The 15,483-nt window shown below is 49.4% G+C and overlaps 1 protein-coding gene across 1 annotated transcript in view; it reads right to left on the minus strand.

The window, feature by feature from the left end:
* Positions 1-15,483, minus strand: part of LOC149341017 (fasciclin-2-like) — a 278,252-nt gene that overhangs the window by 36,625 nt on the left and 226,144 nt on the right. The gene's annotated exons all lie outside the window — the stretch shown is intronic.

The following is a 15,483-nucleotide window of genomic DNA, read 5'->3' on the forward strand; positions in this document are numbered from 1 at the left end:
GCCTTGCAGGGAAGCCGGGAACCCCGGACCTCCGCTTCAGTCTTCCATCAACGGCGTACAGAGAGCCGGAAGTGAATAAAAAAAAGAAAATGAAACGAAGGAAGAATATGCGAAGGCTGCTGTGATCGATAGCGGAGTTAACAGGCTTACCGCACGACGACCGAGACGCTTATTATTCCAAGAGACGCGTTGTCATGGAGACGATCCGCGGATAACTCTCGCCCTCTCGGCTCTCAGCAGTCGTGTGCGTGCATTGAAGACACGCGGAGATCACCGTTACAAAACAACAAAGCTAAGCGGCGCAAGAACAAAATTAGAGAATGAGAGGGTCACGAGAATGCAGACGGATGATGCTCGATAAACGATTAATTTTCGTTCTTTTTAACAATGAATAACTCACGCACTGTAATTTTTTTTTTTTCGGGAATATATTTTTTGGCTTCGACGCGCTGCCATCGAACCTTTATGAGGTTACTGTACAGGCCTGACTATCGCTATGCTGTATTTATGTTGCCGAGAATAAAAAGGTGTTGTGATTGCCATGTTTATTATTATAAGACGAAGGGAGTGCAGCACGGAAGTACAGATTTGCTTGCGAGCTGAAAAACAAGAAGGAGCAGGGGTCGCAGAGAGATGCTGCTTGAGTTTTTATTAATGAATCACGCCTTGAGGAGTGGTACAGTCGAAGAAGTCGTGACTGCATCACTATTCTGAACCAATGCGGTGTTTCCACGCGAATTCTAACTCCATTAAGCACATTACGAAACGAGTTCACCACCACTGAATGCTAACACTATACCGTATATGTAGTACGTAGCACGAGTGACAGTTTAGCGGGGTGCTGAAAACAGTGCTGCGGATAAACTGAGTCGCAGTCTGCAATGCATGCCAAGAGAGTGGAAAACAACGCTGAACACGCGACATACGAACAAGACGAATGATGGATCACATATCTGACTAGAAATTCCCATCTCTGACTCAGAGACCAGAAAACTGGCCCCGCTGTGAACAAATGCCAACAGTGCACTTAGTGCAATGGCGATATTTAAATTCCCTTTGCTTCGCGCAATGCACGAAGGCAACATCGGTGCAGCAGCAGCACCGATGCTGCAGGGTTGAAAAAGAACGAGAAGACCGCCCAGCGCACATACCGGCGAATGCGGTTGTGACGAGAGGAATGCCGAACGCATTTCAAAGCTCGGAAGCAGGAACAGAAATGCATGTGTCGTGCTTCTTCATCGAAACGGTCGGCGGGCGGACTGATGCTTTTCCTTCCAACTACTGTTCAAGTTCGTGCTGTCAAGGTAAAAAATTGTCACCGCGGTGCATACTCGTACGAATGCCGCTGCATAAAATAATGGCAGCAGTTCGGAGAAAAATAAGGGCTCCGTGTCCGCTCAAAACACTAGCGCCACAGTAGTGGCTGTTGCCAAAGAGAAAAAAATTGGTTTAGAGCGACTCTTTTTTCGTTTTTACTAACTGAAAGTTGGAGGCGAAGGAAGTAGGGATAAGAAAGGGCGCGTCGCTGCTTGGAACGGCATCGAACCACACAGATATCACTAAAGCCCAGATATAAGACGTCGAACTTCCTCCGTACCCTTCGAACGATCTCCGCCGACAAGTGATGCACACCGCAATATAACAAGCGACAGCAGCATCACAACGCCGATGTGGGAGACCGGGGAAGCTGTTGAAGGACGAGAACGGGGAATGAGAGAGGGAAATGAAAAAAGGGGTGGGAGAGAGGGAGAGAGCCTGTGGACATCAGCCGGCCGGGCACATTTGTTGTCGGCAGCGGCCGGGACAGAACCGCCATCTCCACGCGTCCGACGCCAACGGTCCGTGGCGATCGGATGAGGCCGAGATGGCCCCCACCACTCCCGGCAAACGGAGCATCGCGGACGGACGCTAGTCGCCGGACATCCATCACGGACGCCTATCGGACGGCGCGCAAGCAACCGTGCGGAGCGCAACATGTCACGCGTTGGCCGCGTCGACGACAGCGCAGCTTGGTCGTCGTCGTCGCCGCTGTCCTATCAGCACGTCACGAAAACGCACACATGCGCACACTCAAAGCCGCGCGGGACTTGAAGGCCCACGTGCTGTCTTTCCCGCGCGTATAGTACGTGTCATCCACGTCACACAGCTAGCTAGTCAGCCATGCGAGCTTGACGGGCTAATTCACTGAACCTTGCAGCAAAAACACGACGTAGGCGGACGTGTATCTAAACGATCGGAGCTGCCATCGCTTGTGGAACTTGGCAGAGCACTTGTTTGTTCGCAGCGATGCTGCAGTCGATCGGCCACTATGAGATGGTTACGCGTGGGCGATGCGTCGTGTTCTCCCTGCGGTGGGCGTAAGGATGTCTCCGCATATCAACCACGTGGGCATTCGTTGACGGCGTACGTCTCACACTACACGGTTCCGTCCCAGCTGGCAGCGTTCGCACGACACGGAACGCTTGGCGAAACAGTGTATGCAGGCTTGAATAGGGTACCACGTCTCGTCAGCTCTCTTCGTAAACAATATCCCGCGAGACAATGCAAGGATGTTTGCCGACTGGCCGAGCGAAACCAAGAAGCCCCAAGCATCGGACGCGAGCGTCTCCGACACGTTACTTGGCGAGCCGAAGAGCGATAGGAAAAATACAGATAGACCGCTTAGAGCCTTGGCAGTTGATTTCCACATTTTTTTTAAATCCTAGGTAGCTGTACCTAAGCGACACATTAAACATGTAACTGCTCGTACTTTCTGAGGCTGTTTTAAAAAGAAGAATTACAAAGAAAGGTCAAAGTGCTCACTAAAAATAACACCGATTTCAGTCGCCACCACCTCTGAGAAAACCACCACATTAGAGGACTCAGTACAAAGTCTTAAACTTCAGCATAAAATATTCGGTCACCACACGCTCGTTTTCTTTGTGTAAAGGTCCGCCGCGGTGTCTCAGTGGCTGTAGCATTCTGCTGCCAAGGCAAAGGTCACGGGATCGAATCATGGTTTCGACGGTGGCACTTCGATGGAGGCAGTGTTTTTGCTTGGTTTATGGGGGTTTTAACGTCCCGAAGCGACTCAGGCTATGAAGGACGCCGTAGTGGAGGGCTCCGGACAATACCGACCACAAGTGTGGCGAACTGGGCCTGTTGGTTAGAACATACTTAGAACAGCGCGAAAGACGGGACAAAAGAGGGAGACAACACAAGCGGTGACTGACAACTGGAGGATTTTTCTCCCAAGAAGCACAGGAATATATATGGGTTCAAAGAGATGAACAAAAACACAATTATAAGCAGGAATTCTTTAGTGCACAATTATAAGCAGGAAGCAGGCGTTCTTTAACGTACACTGACCTCGCACAGAACACGTGACTCTAGCATTTCGCCTCCGCCGAAATGCGACCGCCGCAGCCGGGATCCAACCCGCGTGTTTCGGATCAGCAGCTGAGCACCATGGTCACTGAGCCACTGCGGCGGCGCATTTCGACGGAGGCGAAATGCAAACACAACCGTGTGCTGAGCGATGTCAGAGCACTCCAGGTGGCCGGAATTAATCCGGAGCCTACCGCTGCAGCGTCCCTCGCAGTCCGTGCAAGCTTCATGCCCGCTAAACACCACGTATCATACAACAGCGGATCGCCGCATTGCGACGGGTGACTCCTCTCTACAGAAGATGCGCTTTGCATGCCCTCGGCGAACGTGACACGCTGGCGGGTCGCCTCACGTTGCATCGCTGCGCTCGCCAGCCAGCTCAGTTAGCCATGCGGGCGCGGAGCGCGTAGACACGCGGCACTCTTCAGTTCTAATTAGCACCAAAAAGCTGCTTCATTAATTAAGACTAAGGAGTGCTCTCAGCGCAGTCCTTCCCGCTGTGTACTCCAGGTACACTCTTAGAAAAAAGGGGTGAATAGGGGGCGAGAGGTTAGTCTTTTTGGGGACTAACTGACCTGCCACTGGCAATCGTCCTTTTCGGGACTAACTGCAAAGGGTGTAACTGTTGGTCCCCTTCGAAAGGGTGCAACCGTTAGTCCCCGGGAGCAGACATTTAATGAAAAAATGCAAACCACGCGTGATTTCCAGCCTAATTTATAGCGGGATAGTTTCCGACAGAACTTCACACATATAACAACGATAAAGGAAACAGAAATAAACATACATGAAAACACCAGGATTCGAACCGACAACCTTTGGATTATGAGCCGAGCGCGGATATGACTACGCCACCACAGAGGACAGTCCACGGTAGAAAATAAAAGCCTTGTATGCGAAACACACACACGGTCTGTCTGTACCGCTCAAATTGTTATCACAGTGTGGTGGTTTTGGTGTCATATGCTTTTGAAAAAACCTGCGGTAAGCTTTAATGCGCACGCACAACGGTCTAAATCACGTTTTGGCCAAAAAAGAAGTGCTGAACTGTATATACATTACGGCCGGTACTTCACAACCACCACAGTGGTTTTCTTTTTGTTTCTTTTTTTGCGTATAAGGTGGTCTTCTTCCTTGCAATTGGCAGCTGCACATTATAGCCTGTTGAAAACAAAGGTAGAAGGCGATGGTTCACTTCGTTTTTTGTTACCGGCGGAGAGCGGTGACAGGGAATTGACTGCTAAGTGTCGCCGATACTTACACAGCATCACATAAGCTCGTAAACAACGGCAACGGTATGAAACTACGTGTACTTGCTCAACCGTAACTTTTACAACTCACATTTGACACGTATTGAAGTTCGTAGTAATTGTTTATGCACTTGCACAGCTGCCAGCCGTTTCGGTGGCACGAAGCCTATTTCTCACGGAAAAGGGTATCCGCCTCGTCACAGGCAGCGGCAGTGCCCTCACTGGCCTTAGACGACATCCATGCGCTTCAAAAATCGAGTACTATTGCAGTCAGGGTCTTCTCGCGCAATTTTCGCGTGCTGCTGTGCTGCGATTCGCCTCCCGTTAGTCTCTTTCTCGGCAGTTAGTCCGTTGAGTTTGCGCACGGCGCGCATTTTTGGCAAGGAGTGTGTCGTGTGCAAATTTAGGGACTAAAGAGCCCTTTTTAGGACTAAAGTTGTCTTTACTCCCCCCTGGGCCGGTTTTTTTCTGAGAGTGTATGGGCTGTATTATATGCGTAAGAAGAGCCAGGAGTTGGAACTGAAGGAAAAGAAATGACAGAGAAAAATAGTTTCTATAGCTTCGCTCTTAGGCTCGCCGACTCATTACGACTAATTCCTTCAGAACGCTATAGTGATTAATAAGCAAAAAAAAAAAAACTAGCAGCAAAAAGCACGAATGGAAGCGGTAGAGGAGTACCCAGAGGGCAAGAGAAGTCCAGAGATATTCCGCAGTAGGACGAACACCTTCCGGTCTGCTTTTCTCCAACATACTAATAAGGACAGCTATAGCCATACCTACTAAGTAAAACGCGGACACACGCGTTCGCTCTAATTAGACGTGCACAGACGAAGCGAATGTACGATACTTAAATATTTATTTTTCCGCTTTCATTTAACCACGTCTGCAAATAAATGCCTATGCAAAATGCCCAGTCTACATCTACCAGTGGCTGTTTTATAGTAATTAAGCATGTAATGGGCCACTTCTTTCAGGAACAGGCGGGACAAGTAATCAAAAAGTCGTCATTATGCCAATTTCTCGTAACAGCACAACCTGCACAAACGTTCAGGCAAACTCCGCCAATCCACCAAACTCGGAGAACTCTTTTATTCGAATTGTTTTCGAAGCCCAGAAATGAGCCGAATGTGTCGAGCAGCGAGAAAGAAAGACCACATTATGCTACCGCTCAGCGGGAAGAAGCTTTGAATTGCGTTCCTTAGATACTAAACTGGCTTACAGTAAGTGGAATAACTAAATGAAAATAAGACGGAAACAAAGTCTATCACCCACTGAAACGTTCAAGCGTGCATACGTCTGCGGGGTAAAAGTAAGGAACTACCCCCTCCGTCCCGCTTGAAAGTGAACTTGAGCGCCCCCAAAATCCCCTTTGATAGTACTTCGTGTTTACTCCGTGATTAAGTTCCTCAGTAACCCGCTCAAAGAACATGGCCTCGTCCCGAATGGCTAAAAATTGAAAGGCGAAAGGGGAGGGCTAGTGTTTTAATCATTAGAAGCCCCATGGGGCCGAAATGCGTCGCCGGTCATAAAATTCGCCCATTGGCTAGTTCTAAGTGACGTCACCAAACCGCAGCAGTCCCATTGGCTGGAGGAAAGTGACGTCACTTTTGGTACAGACATCAACCGCTGCTAACGCTGTTACATTACGAACACTTAATGAAATTAGGTGTCTGATTTTTTTTCTCACAGGTTCAAATAAGAAGCAAAAGGAAAAAATGTGCTGCGCTCGCCATAAACGGGCAACATATTACAACGATCAATACTTAAACCAAACGGAAACTTCGGGGCCTTCTTCATGCTTCGCGGCCATAACGCTAGCTCTATTGATCTCGCACTAACGCGAGGCCTAATATCTACGCACAAAACACGTGCGCCTTAGAGGAATAGGTCAGGAACATGTCGGACACAAAACACCCGGCTAAATTTGTAGCATGTTTTGAGCACTATCAAAGCCGACAGGCACAGACAGCGTTTCCAGTTGTGCGGCCAAACTGTGCTGCCTGCAACAACAATCATTATCCCATCCATGGGCCACCAGGCCGTTTGAAACGAACATCAATGAATTCGACTTTCTTGAGAGTCCAGCTATCCTCTGGTTTTGCCTGCGCGGGCTGTACCAGCCGCCGCTCGGCCCAGAACAGCAGTGTCCATCAGCCTGTACAAGGACGAATAGCTTCCAGCATCGGTCAATGAATCGATAACGCAATAAGAGCCAACGAATTCAAGCTGACCGCGCCCTCGAACTGCCTGAACAGAAGGGGAGCGCACGAGAAGGACGAGGGGAGGGACACGAGCTTCGAAACTACACCGAAGTCGAAAGAAGTACTTTCGAGTGAGGTGCACCGTTAGTGTAGGGGACACGTCCCATAAACGTCCCATAAACGTCGCAAGCAAAGCGAAAAAAATGAAAGAAAAGGCGAAGACGACCACACAGACCACAAGAGCGCTGTGCTGGAGGGGACGTACAATCTGGACGGTTACTGCACATCCGAGCCGATCGGAGCAGTTCCAGCACTAGAAACAATTCGCGTGTGCCCCTATAACCCTATCGGCAACCTCAATCGTGTGCCACTGATTCTCTACGTGTGTCGTACGTGTTCCCACGAAGGCCGGCCGACAAGCCTGTGCGGCGATTTCGAGCCGGAATCCTATCAAGCTCTTGCTGGTGCAACTGAATGTCGTGCTTGAGAACAATAACAATAATAAAAAAGACGAAATAAAGTTGAATTTCCGCGAAAGATATACACATTCTTACTTTACCAAAGTATGGCGTTCTGTGCCGCCACAAATTGTATTTTCAAGGGCGTCGTTTCGTAACAAAGCTGCGTTCTTACAGCGTTTTCGTAACGCGTACGTATGAAACTATTTCCCGCCATTCTTCTTCTTTTTTTTTTTTAGTACGCTCGGGTCTTGCTACAGACGCAAGGTTTCGGAACACACCACACGCCCAGCAACGGAGCCGAAGCAAGCCAACTCGGCGATCAATTCTGAGAGATCACACACGCGGAACATGCAAACGGATATTTCAAAACCGCCACAACGCATCACGCAGCGAAAAAAAAAAAAAAAACTTCGCTCTCGTTACCCCCGTCTTTCTCGCGTAGATGACGATCTGCCTCGAGCTCGGAACGAATGCGCACAGCCCGCGAGGAAAGAGCTCTAGAGAGAGTTGCACGAAATAAATAGAAAGAAAAAGTCGGAGTTACCGACGCTACAGACACAATAATATTAATCTCAGCAAAAAAAGAAACAACAACGAGCAAAGAGATGGGAAGGAGAAACGAGGACAAACCAGCTACGGGATCACGGTTTCCACGCGAGCGCTTCGAAGCACTTCGCGTACATTTATTTGCGTGCGGGCAGCCTCCTTTTCTTTCCTTCCAGCGTTATATAAATGCCACAAACAGAGAGGGACAACGCCGTAACGGCGAGCGGGATAAAAGCACCCGCGCCGCGGCCGTGTCTCTCCAAGCGTGCCTATAAACAAGCGGGACCGTTTTCCCACCCGCAGCGCATCGAGCTGCGGCCACCCCCGCTCGGCTGCTCGGTTCAGTTCGTCCGGGCACCGCAAACATGTCAAGGCGCACGGGGCGCGCCGCGAGATGGCGCACGACGCGCGGGTCCTTATCGCGTCAGTCGGGAGTGCTGCGAGCTGTAGCGTCGGCGTGGGCTCCGTTGGACAAACAGTGGAGTCTCGCGGTTGAGGCATGGCCTCCCGCGAGCCTGGCAGAGAAACCGGCTGTCGTTTCAGCCGTGAGGGGTTTTCTGTATCTGCATTTAGAAATAAAGTTGTTAAACCTCGATGCTGCCTGCTGCTAGCTGGAGAAGCGGCAGCTTCTAGAAACACCAGCGAAATTGCGTAGCGTGCAGGGTTGGTCAAAAGTTTCCAGGCCACAGGGTCTGATTTACTGCTGTATATCCTGAGGCTCAAGATGCCGATAGAGCTATCAAGGTTGTCAGAGGTTAGAAGAGGTTTGGTTTACGCGGTTTAACGTCCAAAAGCGGCTCGGGTAATGAGAGACGCCGTCGTGAAGGGCTCCGAAAATTTCGACCACCTAGGGTTCTTAACGTGCGATGACACGGACCTCTAGAATTTCGCCTCCATCGAAATTCGACCGTCGCGGCCCGGATCGAGCCTGCGTCTTTCGGGTCAGCAGCCGAGTGCCATGACCACTGAGCCACCGCGGCGGCAGAGGTTATAACAATACCTCTGTTTTCCCCCTACAGATATTTTGAGATTCGCGGGTGTCGTAACTGCATGACAATACTGCTCAAAAGAGGACTCTGCGGCCTGGGAACATTTGACCGACCCTGTACATCTGGAAGGTTCACTGAACTGTGCACGTTTATCGAGTGTCCTATTTTTCTTTTTCTTGAACCGCGAGGACATTTATATCGGTTTTCAGCTCGGCATTCGGGTCGAAAGTCTTATATATTGTTGTGTATCATCGATAGACGCTGGCGGGTCTTGAAACCTTTCGGCATGATGATATCGCAGCTAGTGCATTCGCGCAAACGCATACTAAAGATTCAATAGCTATTTTTTTAAAGATGTCAAACATCTTTTCAAACCATGCTTTTTCTCGATGTGAAGCAGGTGAAATAGGTAGCACGCTAGCACACATATGCATGCTGCTAAGAGCCTGTTTTCAGGAGTTAAAATATAAACGAAACAAGCACCAACTGCAAAAAGAAACGCATAACGCAGGAAATCAAGCCAATATGTTATTACTTACACCCCGGAGAGAGAACTGGGCCAAAAAACGCGACACGTATACGGAACACGGGGAGGAGAAGACGAAAATAGGGACAAGTGCGATGGAACATCCTGACAGGGAAAAGGCCGGGAAGAGAGAGGGAGTCGGGCCGAATGCGCGGGTTAATCCGGCTGGCTGCGCGCGGGACACGCTCGGAATGGTGGCGGACCAGCGCGGGGCCCTGGCAAGAAAATCCCCATCGGTGTCGCCGAGCGTCGCGTCGTACAACACAGTCGGCTATAGGCCTCCGGACAGGACGAAGGGCGTCAGGGAAGAGCGAAGGAATGAGAAAGAAAAAATAATAAGGGATGGAAGAGTACAGAGAAGGAGCGAGTGAAAGAGAGAATAGACAGAATAGAAAGCACAGCGGAGGAAATAAATGAGAAGGAACGTCAGAATAAGAAAGAAAACGCTCGGCGAGGAAAAAGAGCGAAAACGATGACCTCCTACTAGCAGTAGCCGGGCTCGCAGCGCGGCCGCGCAGGGCACCGTCACCTTTTTTTTTTTTTTTTCGCTAGTTCGTCTTCGCGCGGCGATACATCGTGCTTAACAAGAGGGGCCCGTCGCGCTCAATAAAGGGAGCCCCGGTTCCTCGCTCCCGAGCAGCAGCCGGGAGCGTGTAGAAAGATGCCCGCTCCCTTCAATCACGACGGCCGTGGCCAAGACCAGATTAGTAATAATTACCCCTTTTCAAAAAACAAACAAACAAGCAGAAGGGCAAGTAAAGCGGGATCATCAGTCAAGGGCATCAATCAATGCGGATGACTGCGAAGGAGCTGCAGTCATTGGAGGCTCCACCAATACAAAGCCACGTTAAGCGATTTCATTAAGACTCGCCGGGTCACCTTTAAGACCGCGTTATATGAATTTAGTGGGGGGGGGGGGGGGGGGGGGGATTAAAATAAAAACCGGCTAAGGGAAACTTGCCAAGCGCTCTTGATTTATCGATCATTTGTTCTTTCGCAAGACATTTTTATTCACTTACCGACTTCTATCATTTATTTTTTACCGCAATGTGAATGGGGTGCCAACTTGAAAATAAACGAAGGAGACATGTCGGCCGCACCTATACTGGCATCGCAGCGCAATCGTCACCGTAGAATCATTGTGCCGCGCCCGTAGGTTAGATAACTCACGTTAGGTTCTCACGTATATTAGATATCAGTTAGCTATATATTACGTCATTACACAATGGAAGGATCAGTCACTGGATCACCAATGACTGCCCTCTGCGTCACCTCATGCATTAGCAAAGGTCTGCTCTTGCTAAAATCGAACAGCGAAGATTTCGTCTGGCAATAAAGCTCAATATATTGATCGGCAACACAAATCTGTTAGTTACGGTCAACCAGTCCTTCTTCCCAACTTCTCTCCACAGTGTCACTGCCTGCCTCAACAGGGCGCAGAATCTGCCACAGTCGGCGACAAGACGGCGGGAACAACTTTCCGATAGAGCTTTAGAGGTGGCGCAGGGGAGAGAAATCACGATTCAACTCGTGACTAGCAAAGTGCCAATAAAAGAACGGAAAAGGCGAATACGAAAGAAAAGGGCTCAAAATACAGTACGCGCTTAAGGAGGGAGAAAAAGTGAACCGGAAAGAGAGACGAGCGACGCCCGTTCAATCACGTTCTTCAAATATTGATTGGAGCCCGCAGAAGAAGAAGCAAAAGAAAAAAATGAAACAAAGCAGACTGCTTTAAAACCGGCGACTGTAAGCGAATACCTGATCGACAAAATCCCCCTCTATCTCCCTTTTCCCATTCTTTGTCGTCCCCCTCCTCTTGTTTGTCCTTCCAACAGCCCAAACAACAGGTGCCGCGGTCTCCAGTGACAAAGACGCAGTCCAGGACAGCAGTGTCCACTCTCGTTCTACGATGTTTTGCGTGAAAAACAAACGGTTTCAATATCCTATTTCCTGCGGAGAGAGGAAACGGACGGGGCGGTAAACGAAAATAAACGTAAGAAGGTTAGAGCAAAGGAGGAAGTCGGGAGGGAAGGGAAGAAAAGGCAGTCTATAGGGAAACGAGAGAGCACAGATTTCGCCACTCCATCACGCCGCAGCTTCCGAGAGCTTACTGCAGTGCTCCCCCCCCCCCCTTCCCCCCCCCCCCCCCCCCCCCCATCCCTCTTCCCGAGATTCTAGGGAGCGCGGCCCTTCATGACGGGTTCGGTGCTGTCACTGCGACTGCGTGCGCCGGCGTCGCCGCAGGGCTTCCGACTTCCGCCTCCGACCGGTGAAGCCGCCGCTGAATAAAAGTGGAGAACGACGGGAAGCTTGCGACAGATGCAATAACCTTGGCGAAAAAACGAACACATAGCAGCAGAAAAGAACAGACAGCATGAAATGAAGGCCCAAAGAAAGAAGCAAAAAAATAGAAAGACAACGTGAAAGCACAATAGTGAAAAACAAATAGCGGAAGAAAATGACCAAGAGGAAATAGACGCGGAGACAAGCGGCCAAAAGAAAAAAAGAAAATAAATACGCTCAATGCGACAGGGAATCCTTGTGGGCTGCACTGCAGACGGAGTTATGTGCGGCCCGCAATGAGAAGAAAAGAGAGAACAACAGAAAACAGCGAGCACGGGAAACTGCGAAACAAAAAGAAGTGGCATGATTCTGCCTCCTGAAAAAGGCTATCATGCGCGGGCACGGCGAATGCGAAGAACAGGACGGCTGCGCGAAAAAGCGATTTGAAGTAAAAAGTCAGGTGAAGAAAAAGATACAAAGAAAGCAGCGCCGAATTAGAAACTGGGTTAGCGGCTGAATATTTTATTGCAAACTTTACCCGAACTAAACCCCACCACGCTGAGCTCAGTTTTATTCCCAGAGATCCAGAGATAACAGAAGTGTTTGTCGCTGCCCGTTTAACTTGAGGCCTATTAAATATGCGGCTGCTTTAAATGCACCTTTCTTGAACGTGACGCGATAGGGAATGTCTCGACACGGCTTTCCGCCCCGTTGCAGTTCGCTCACCGTTGTGTATTGCAGTGACATTTTGGGCCATCTCTTTGCGTTACTCTTTGCGTGGTTGCTTGCTTGCTTGTCCACGCTTCGGTGAAAGCCTAATGCACGAATGCACCCGGCGTCATTAGTTCGTTGCGGAACGTAACTTCGACGAAGAAATTTTTTTTTTATATATCCAGCGCATAGTCAATGAGATTTACTGATGCGCTGTAGATTTCGCGCACTCAGAATAAGATTGCGCATAGTCAATGAGATTTACTGATGCGCTGTAGATTTCGCGCACTCAGAATAAGATTGCGCATATCTATTCCAGGATGCGTGTCTTTTTGTTACTTTTCGAGTAAAACTACGCGCAGTAAGTCACAACAGACACGACGCAACTTCATACCCTGTCAAGGCTGTCCACCTCATCGTTGTATTCACTACGGAGCTACCACAATGCCGCTACTACACGCTAGCTTTCCAGTTTCTTCGGAGAAATTAAGTCAAATTCTGTGCACAACCTGAGTAATTTTGCGCGTGGTCCTACTGTAGCTCAAGCCAAGAGGGCCGATTCGAGGCAAACTGTAGAATGATGGCAATCAAAAAAAAAAAAAGAAACTAAGAAGAAAGTTTCACGGCCCACAGTGCGCGTGGTTCTGCTCGAGCCGATACATGTCCGCCTGCGGCACCGATGGACATGTGATTCATACGATGTGCCGCGAGCATGTGATCTATAGTATGCGCTGATGGGAGTTGACCGGAAATAAACTTCGTTCAATATTTAGGTTCAGTTCTCGTCCCTTCTAGCTATTGCTGGCCTTCTGTGCCCGCCGCTAGTATGTGCACAGCAGTACCACAGGCAAAGAAAAAAAAATAGATCACAGAAGTGGAATAAACATTTTACTTCTTGAAACCTGCCGTAACAGTAACGATTTACTCTGTCGGTAGATGTTAAGCATGGTAGTCCGTGCTTATCGCGTTCGTCATTTTCTGACGAAGAATTTCAACGAAACAGAAAAAAAAAATTACAGGTACACCTAAAACCATGTGTTGGCAAATGTTGTGACCGTACTTCTGACCACGTGGGCCCGATCAAGCATCTACCGTGAACAATCATCGAGGCCGACAACCTCGCGACGGCGGTGGGAAGTGGGGTGCTTGGAATGCCCCTCCGAGCCTCAGCGGATTAGTGTAGCAGGAATGTCAAGGGCCATTGTCAGCAGTAACCCCAGCGAAATTCCTTGAGCGGAGGTGACCACTATAGCGGCGAAGGCCGGGGACGCGCCGGAGGTATTGTCCGAGCGACCACAGCGGAGGCGACGTGCCGGCGCCGGTCACGCTGGCGGTTAATTGAAGAATTCTGTGTCCCCGACTCGCGTTCTGGGCAATCGGCGGGGAATCAAGTTCATTCACCTGCTGGAAGACTTCGGGAGATTCCTTTCCCGCAAGGCTGGATGAGTCAGCATCTCCCCCTCTCATCGACCCAGCTGCGAGAGAGTGGAAAAGCCCGCACCTGCCCAGCCGTGGGTGGTAACAAGAACGTCCCCTTTGGTCCATCCGATTGGACAGCGCTCGTCGAACATTATTCCCCAGCCAGGGATCTGGGGAAACCGAACGATATTTAACTCGGCCATGAGTGTGGCCGAAAGAAGCCTGCTAGCTCCAGTCGACTACGGTTGACGAAGACGTTCCCCTTCCACTGAGAGCCATTCTCAGTCCCGCTCTATGTACATAATGTAAATAATCATGTAACGATGTAAATACAGTTTTTCCTTCACTTCCCCTACTCCCCGTCTCCGGCCCACGTTTCCTTCCTCCTTCGGCACTGCGGCGGTGTTCCTGGACCCGATGCCTGGTGGGACACGCTACAAGCACGGAAAAATATATCACAAATGCGATAGCATTAGAAGGTTGTTGATGCCTTACCGGATGTGACATCACTTCCCACGACCCTATGGGCGAATTCTACGACGGACAGCACATTTTTTTTTACCAATTTAAAATCGCTTTTATGGGCTGTTTATTTTCCTGCTGACAGCACATACCTAAACATGAGATGAGATATTGTCCAGCGTGCTTTGCTTGGCAGAAAAGAGGGGCGAAAAAAAAAGTAGATAGCTAAATGGTCTTCGGCATCCTGTGCCACCCAAAGACGCTGTCGTTTTAACACCCTTGATTTCTTTTCTTTTTTACTTTCTCAGCCGTTTTCTAGGAGATTTCGGTCACTGCAACAGACCAGCACACTTTTCAAACATGACTGGAATGCGGAAAAACCAAGAAAGCTGAGAGCGCTAAAGGATGGATTCCCTTCTCGAATTGCAGGCAGCGTACATATATACAACAACAACAACAACAAAAAAGATTATTTGAAGTAAAAAAATGCACACAAAGAAACAAACTTGAGTGAAGCAATCCGTTATATCGAAAAAGCGGCATCCCGCCCTCTTAAAGCTAAAAAATGAAACAGAAAAGGAGGCAAGACTAGAACGAAACAGCTGGAATGAAGATAAAAAAAATCCGGAAGGGTCACGGGATTTGCGGAGAAAATCCCGAGGAAGAAAGTCGGCAGGCGTTGAAGCCGCTCAGACGAGAACAGAGGCGCCAGCGCCACACGTGACATATTGCGCCACATTTCAGGAAGACACTAGCGAGAGAAATAAAACTGCGCAAGAAGCGCGAAAAGTGCTCCTCGTGGCGTTTTGCGGAAGTTCTGTCTCGCGTCACGGGAACGACGTCACAACAGCAGCGGCGGCGATTGCGTTATTAAAGTAGAAAGCAGTTCCAGATTCTCGCGACTGCTGCCTGCATTCGGTCCACCAATCAATGGCGGAAAAAAATGTGACGACGCGATGCGTTCATAGCGAGGAGTCTGATAATATCGGCCGCTGTGGCTATGAGCAGCCGGCTGCTGCAATTGCCTCATCATACCCTTATTAGGACAACTGTTTCTTGAAAAACAACGACTCTTCATCCTCTAACCCAAAATAACGTGTCTAGGTTGGCACTCTGGGATGCTTAGGTTTAAAGTGCGCTGTTATGTAGTACGAAGGCTTTAACGCTCCAAAGCTGCACATGTGGTTACGACAAACACACTAGTGGAGAGCTCCAATTTAATTTCAATCAATTGGGGCATTGACACCGCACACATGGGTACCTTTTGCATTT

This window comes from Amblyomma mixtum, chromosome 6 (genome assembly GCF_055824585.1).
Source record: "Amblyomma mixtum isolate Tamu chromosome 6, ASM5582458v1, whole genome shotgun sequence".
In the NCBI taxonomy this organism is placed as follows: domain Eukaryota; kingdom Metazoa; phylum Arthropoda; class Arachnida; order Ixodida; family Ixodidae; genus Amblyomma; species Amblyomma mixtum.